This window comes from Rhinolophus ferrumequinum, chromosome 14 (assembly GCF_004115265.2).
Source record: "Rhinolophus ferrumequinum isolate MPI-CBG mRhiFer1 chromosome 14, mRhiFer1_v1.p, whole genome shotgun sequence".
Taxonomy (NCBI): Eukaryota; Metazoa; Chordata; class Mammalia; order Chiroptera; family Rhinolophidae; genus Rhinolophus; species Rhinolophus ferrumequinum.
In genome coordinates this window covers 7,845,831-7,852,947 of record NC_046297.1, presented here as the reverse complement: position 1 = coordinate 7,852,947, position 7,117 = coordinate 7,845,831, and the positions used below count along the sequence as shown (strand labels likewise).

The window sequence follows — 7,117 nt, the reverse complement described above, 5'->3', positions numbered from 1 at the left end:
AAGAAGCAATAGCATCAGTATTTGTCAGGGAACTTCTTAGACGTGGAGATTCCCGGGTGCTACTGTATTCCCACTGAATCAGACGCTCACAACGTGAGGGCCCCCAGTCTGTGTTGTGACAAATTTTTCAGTTAATCCTGACGCACCCTTTGTTTGAGCAACTGAGTGAAATTATGCTCAGATAATAAACGTCTTATAACTTAAAACACCCAAGGTTTATTTCTTGCCCAGGCAGGATACTTTCGGTGTGTCACGTAGCTGCTCTCTTATGTGATGCCCTCGCTTCAAAACCCAGGCTGAAGGAACACCGCTGCCGCCATACTAGGGGGAAAATGGATCTGAGAATTAAATGTCCTGGCCTAGAAATACACATGTCATGTCCATGGATTATCTGTACTTCATCTATCATCCAGGATGGCGTCGTCTTCACCTGCCGGGTGCCAAGTGAGCTAGGTTTATCTTTTCCTCATGGAGTTAGAAAACAATTGAATCTTTCAACTTTACAAGTCTCCTAAATTTTGCTGTTCCCCTTTCACTTCTACATGTAAATCAGTTTTTAAAAATCTTCTTTTTCTTTCTTTTTTTTTTTTTATTATCTTGCCAGCTATAGCCAACAGCAAAACATACCGATTCTAACATCTACTTTCTGAAGGTGTTTCTTCATCTCTTCAGGTATCTCAAAGCAGCATCCAATATTTGGCACTCAAGAAAACTAGGTATGTAATCTGACTTTCAAGTTAATATAATCAACAGTTTGCCAAATGCTCGACGGAAACATTTTATTTGGGGGTGTGTTTCAGTCTGCTATTTGTGCCATGCCCCACTGTCTTACAACATGCTCAAAATTAATTCAAAATCTATGAAAGGCTTGAATGTAAGGCCTGAAATCATAAAACTTCTAGAAGGAAACATAGGTGGCAAACTCCTTGACATCCGTCTTGGCAATGAATGTTTGCATTTGACTCCAAAGGCAAGGGCAAAAAAGCAAAAATAACCAAGTGAGATGACACCAAACAAATCAACTTACCTCTTTGTCTGGGACTGTCACTCTCCGTGCTGAGAAGCCCAAGTCAGGCCACGAAAGAAAAGCCACTGAGTTCCTCAAGGTCATTTGTAAGAAAAGGGTCACTGGGGTGTTCAGCATCCAGAAATGGAATTGGGATCCAGGATGTAGCAAAGTGAGTAGTTCCTGCAGAAGCTGGGCAAAGAGGCTGTCAACAAGTGTCTAGATCTGAATCACTGCCAATTAACAACAGCCAACATGAGGAAATGATCGCTTTGCCGCCTTATCTCCAAGACAAGGAAAAACTGGGTATTTCCTGGAGTGATTTCATGGTTGGAGTGCTCCATGCACTCACCCAGCAAATGCATCTTGTCAGCAAGTTAAAAATCCTGAGACTGGGTTGTTGCAGACTTACGTTTGATGTTGCTGGAGCCCTGTGAGGAACACTTAAAGCAATACTTGAACTTGAAGACCTGAAATTGTCCTGGAATAGTAAAGTGGGAGGACACTTGCCTCTGATCCTGCCACAGTTCAAGAAGCAAGCAAGAGGCAAACTCTTGAGGTTGTGGCTTGTGCCCTCACTCAGAAGATGGTGTGTTTGTGGGTCCATTCCTTCCTATGCTGCAAAATCTTCAAGTACTTGATCTTTCCATGAACAGAAACATTGGTGGCAGTCTAAACAGGGATTTAAATGTCCCTCAGATCTGAAAGTGTTGGAGTTATATCCATGTGCATGATCACAAAAGAGTGTCAAATATTGGATTCTGCTTTGAGACACCTGTATGAGATGAGGAAACTAGACTTTTCCTGCAGTGAGGAGGAGCTGGGGGGAGGTCTGGAAGACTCACCAGCTCACTTGGCCACACTGAACCATCTGGAAGTCCTGGACCTTATCCAGTGCACTAACAGCCCCCAATGTGGGGTGGCTGGCCCAGGGGATCCCTTTACTCTTGAGTCTTCAAAAACTGGATTTATCCTGCAGCAAAAAGATGGGCAGCTCCTTCTGAAACCTGCATAGGAGGCTCCGATTTTCTCAGCCTAGGAGCCATTACGAATCACCAAGTGTGCTATAGAAGGTGAGACTTTTACTGCCCTCACTGAAGCCTCCATTCACCTCCCTGCTCTGGAAATACTCATCCTTTTTTGAAATAAGTGTGTTGGTGGCAATCTGAAGCTGCCTCTGAAAACACTAAGTCTTTCAACATCCCTTCGAGTGCTGCGGCTGAGCCGTTGCTCCCCAATGACAGAGAACATGGCTCTCCTGGCATCGGTCGTATGGACAGGTCACCTGGCCAGGCCACAGAAGCTTGACCTGAACTATAATAATAGTATCAGTGATGAAGGATGGGTCATCGTCGTCACGTGTGGTTTCTCAAAGTTATCAGAGCTGGACATTAGTCTTGGGTCATCTAGTTTTCGGGACTGTGAACAATGGTTTAAACACTTGTTATGTGCTCTGTGTAACCAAACTTCCTGAGATCGCTGAGATAGGACGGAAAAGATGGCTCCTCCCAGTTTCACAGGAGGGAGAACAAGGATGCTTTGACCAAGATCACAGAAGCAGCATTCGCTTTGACCATGATGGGTTTCAGTAACCTGATTGCCTAAGGCTTACCTAAGCTACGAACCATTCCCCAAAGGAGGTAGAGAACATGAATGACTCCCAGTGTATTCAAAGGAGGATCAACTTCTGGCCATTTAACGGGACTTATGTTACATTTGTAAATATACATATAATCATCTAATACGAGCATGCCTTTATTCTTTCTCTTAGGAAAGAACGATGACATTTTTGATGGATTTTCATTTGTTTTGGATATATAATTATTTCACTTATGAGTAGAGGCCTGCCAAAAATGTTTAGTTTCTGGTAATGCATCTCATTTTTTCTTGCCCTGGTGTTTCTGCCTCTTCTTTTCCTACATGTTCAATGTTCTAAGTGTGTGTGTGTGTGTGTGTGTGTGTGTGTGTGTGTGTGTGTGAAATCCTAATGTGAAAAGCACTAACTGTGTCATAGTTTCATGTTAACTTTACTATTATTACATGTATCTTAATGTGGTCTACTTACATTTTTATCAGAAAGTATACCCTCTAGTGGTTTATTATTTTATGTCCTGGTGCCTTATATCTCAGATATAAACCGTGAACACGAATAATGGTCACTGCCATCTAAAGCTTAGTAAAAGGTGGTCAAAAATTCAAAACCCAGTATCAACACATCTTGTTATAATAAAGTAAAATATTTTGTTGTTAAACTAAACAAATTAACATATTAAAAAATAGAGGCAACTCTGTTGGAGTGGCCTACATGGGAGGGACTACTGGGAAAGATCCAGATTCAAAGGAAAAAAATCAGTGTTCAAAAAATGAGTAAATGTTCACCTGAAAGATAAGAAAATAGAGGGCATTCCACATGCAGGTGACACCAGGTATAAAGATACAGGGGAGCTGGGTTACTGTGCTCAGGAATGGAAGCCAGTTCACAACTATAATTTGTCTGGATGAGAAGGAAGCTTTGAGCAGCTGGGACAATCTGTGGCCGAAGGGAAGAACCAGGTCACATCGGGAAGGACCTTGAAGTCGATGGAAAGCTACTAAAAGTGTTAAAATAGGTGGCCATGTAAATAAACACGTGTTTTTGAAAGCTATCTGAGATTCTGTTGGGGAGCAGGGGTGCATAAGTACATTCAAGTTTCCTCGGAGGCCTTGCAGGTGTCCAGAATCACACGTTACATATGACATTCTGTGTGGTGTGCAGTTGTTTACTTCTTCTGAGAGAGAAACCATATGCTAGGCTGCTCGGGCTGCTGTAACAAAATTCCACAGACTGGGGGGCTTAAAGAACGGAAAATTATCTTCTCACGGTTCTGGAGGCTGGAAGTCCATGACTAACATGTTGGCAAACCTTGTTTCTGGTGAGGGCTCTCTTCCTTGATTGTTAGACAACCACCTTCTTGTTGTGTCGTCACATGGCATTTTCTTGATGAGTGCACATGGAGAGAGAGAGAGAGAGCCAGAGAGTGAACACAAAACTTCTAGTGTCTCTTCTTATAAGGACATTAATCCTTTTGGATCAGGGCCCCACCCTTATGACCTCTTTTAATCTTATTTGTGATTTTAGAGGTCACATCTCCAAATGAAGCCACACTATTTATGCTCCCCCCTAAAATTCAAATTCAACATTTGAAATGGCAGGAGGACGAGAGACACAAAGAGTCCATAACAGACCATAATTTCTTTCAGATTTTCAAAGGGACCAAGAAAGTTGAACAATCACGGATGTTGAAAGTTCATTAAGACCTGAAGCTAAGGAGTTAGAGAGGTAAGGGGATGCAGAGAATGGAAAGACTTTTTTTTTTAAAAATGTTATTGAATAAGACCCTGACAGGTCAAATGAGATTAAAATACAAGCGATGAGGGAGTCACTAGTGTTGCCCACCCAATACCTTTCTTCCCGTACTTTCTTATGGTAGCGGACTGGGGAAAAAATGGCCATAATTTCCTCCCATCATTATAAGCACTGTAACCGTGCCACCCTCCCTTCAGGAAGTAGACTCTCTCTCTCTCCACCCCTTGAATCCTGGCTTGGCTGTGTGAATGTTCTGGCTGATGGGACGTTAACAAACGTCCTATAAACAGATGTTTAAAAAGTACTAGAGCATTGGGGTTTACCTTCTGTGGCTTCTGAGAACCCCGAGACCACCATGGGGAGAAGCTCTAACCTCCTGGAGGGGGAAAGTCACATGGAGAGAGAGGGAGGCCCAGCCATCTCGGCTGAGGTCCTAGATACGAGCACGAGACCATCACACAGTATCCAGCCCGGGCCTAGCCATCTCAGAACTCCCCCACCCCAACCCCCAAAGAATTGTGACATAAGAATTATTGCATTTTGAACCCCCACGTTCTGAGGCAGCTTGTTACACAGTGAAATCCCATTTACTAGCATGTGCTTATTAACGAGACCCCCAATCAAATATGTTTTGCTTGGCAATCTAGTTTCCAGAGATGCGTTCCTGTCAGGTGTGGTTGTAAACGGCATCTTTGCGATCCAGTTCTGGCCAACAAGGCATAAACAGGCATGGCTGATTGGCATTTCAGAGTGAAGTAATCTACAGGGCAGCGATTCTGACAGTTGGCAGGATCCTGTGGCCCTTTGCTCTTCCTTCTCCTCCCTGCCTGGAATGCAGATAAAATGAAGGAAGCACATTATAACCAAGGGGATGAAAATCCCACACTAGCATACAAGGACAGGACGGTAGAAAGAGCTGGAGCCCTGGTGGCATTGTTTAGCTTCCCTACCAGGTGGGAGCTACTTACCTCCAGACTTTTTGTTATGGGGGAAAAATAAAACCCTTACCGTAATCCACTGGAGCAGACGGACTGAAATATTAACTGAGGGTAAAGGAAAAAGGTGGCGTCACTACTGATGGCTTAGGCATCTGGGTGAAGAATGGTGCCATTCATTAATTCAAAAAGAAGAGCAAGTTTGGGAGGAAGATAATGTAGGAGAATTTTGGAATACTGAATTTGAAGTGCATGTGAAAAGAGACACTATTTAGAAGGGGGTTGGCACACGTGCGCTCCTATAGTTCTGATACTTAGGAGAAAGTTCTGAGTTCGAACACAATTTAATTAATCAACAGGACATTTTGTGGTAGGGAACATTGTCAGAGTACGTGGGGAGAAAGTAACGCTAAGAGAAAAACCGTAGGAAATATCAGTTATTATAGGATGGTTGGAGCCAAGTGGTCAGAAGTACAGATAAAATGTCTAAGAGGGTTAGACATAGACTCTGGTGAACTTAACTCAAGGACTGAACAGATGCTTCTTGGATTACAACCAGGAAGCCACTGAGGCCCTTCCCAAGAACAAAAGACAGATTATGGTGGGTGGAGGACGGTGCTGCTAAAGAGACCATAAATCACCTTGGCTGGTGAGTCCTGGCTGCAAAGGACAAAAAGTAGGGACACGCCGGAGTAGACACAGCAAATTCAGTTTCTTTTTAGAAAACATTTTTAGTTTGTTGGTAAGACTTGAACATATTTGTGGCCTGCAAGGAAGAAGTCACAGGAGAGGGAAAGTTAAAAGATACGAAAAAGAAAAAAAAAAAGAAAAGAAAAAATGAATTGATCGAACAAGGCCAGGCCTAGGCAGGAAAGGTGGGATCAAAGACACAGGTGGAGGGATTAAGCTGGAATGGGAGTTGAGTCTCTTCTTCCTGTGAGAGCATCCATGTTTTTCCCGAGAATGGAAGTTGCACTTAGCCCTACGTGGATGCACGGGAGAGATACAAAGGGCCTGACTGCGGTAGTCTGGAGCTTTTATGTCTGATCTTGATCGGAGGTGTGTGAGAGATCAGAAAGGTACAACTGGTGACATTACTTGTGAGCATTAAATGGTGCAGGAATCCTGAGCCAGCTGCTGTGAGCTTTCGAAAGCATTCATATCCTGAAATTCACACTTACATAATACAACGCTACTTAATAATTAATATTTCAGATATTTTGGACTGAAAAAACCAAACAACAACAACAACAAAAAAACACCTTAGGTCAAAGGCTGATCGTTTCCCTACCATTTCTAAAATTATCAATATGCTTCCAGAAGTAAAAGCTTGTTCTCACGGCATGGAGAGATATGGAGAGAATTTGAATATATTTAATTGTGATGACTGAAGAGCCTTGATTTTTGAACTAGCTCAGATTTATAAAGTATATGTCCTGAAAAGAGGAGGATCGTTTGCATAATTAGAGATGGGAAAAATATGTTCAGAATGTACATAGATTTTGTTTAGGAAACATTATTTGAATTTAGAACGAGGCAAGGAGGAAAGATGCATTGACAGGGCCAGTTCAATTCAGGGGTAAATCTATGGCAGTATGTTGAAGTTTTTCAAGGGCTGTTTGGCTTACAATTGGTAACTCCATTTCGTGAAATTAAAGTACAAGTGGGCATGGACTGTCGAAAAAATCTAAAGTAAAGGTTTGCATGATTTCTGCCAAAAATTGTACTAAATGGATGAGGTATGTGAATGGGTTATTTATTTATGGCCATATATTTTTCTTAGTACTTGATTTTTACAATGAGTGGTAATTAACTGGGTTTTATTCCTTT

The 7,117-nt window shown here is 42.4% G+C and overlaps 1 pseudogene; it reads left to right on the top strand.

Annotated features, from left to right (window-relative positions):
* The first annotated feature begins 414 nt into the window (after nt 1–414).
* LOC117034188 (leucine-rich repeat-containing protein 31-like) lies at nt 415–2,598 on the top strand (annotated as a pseudogene).
* Nucleotides 2,599–7,117: the final 4,519 nt, after the last annotated feature.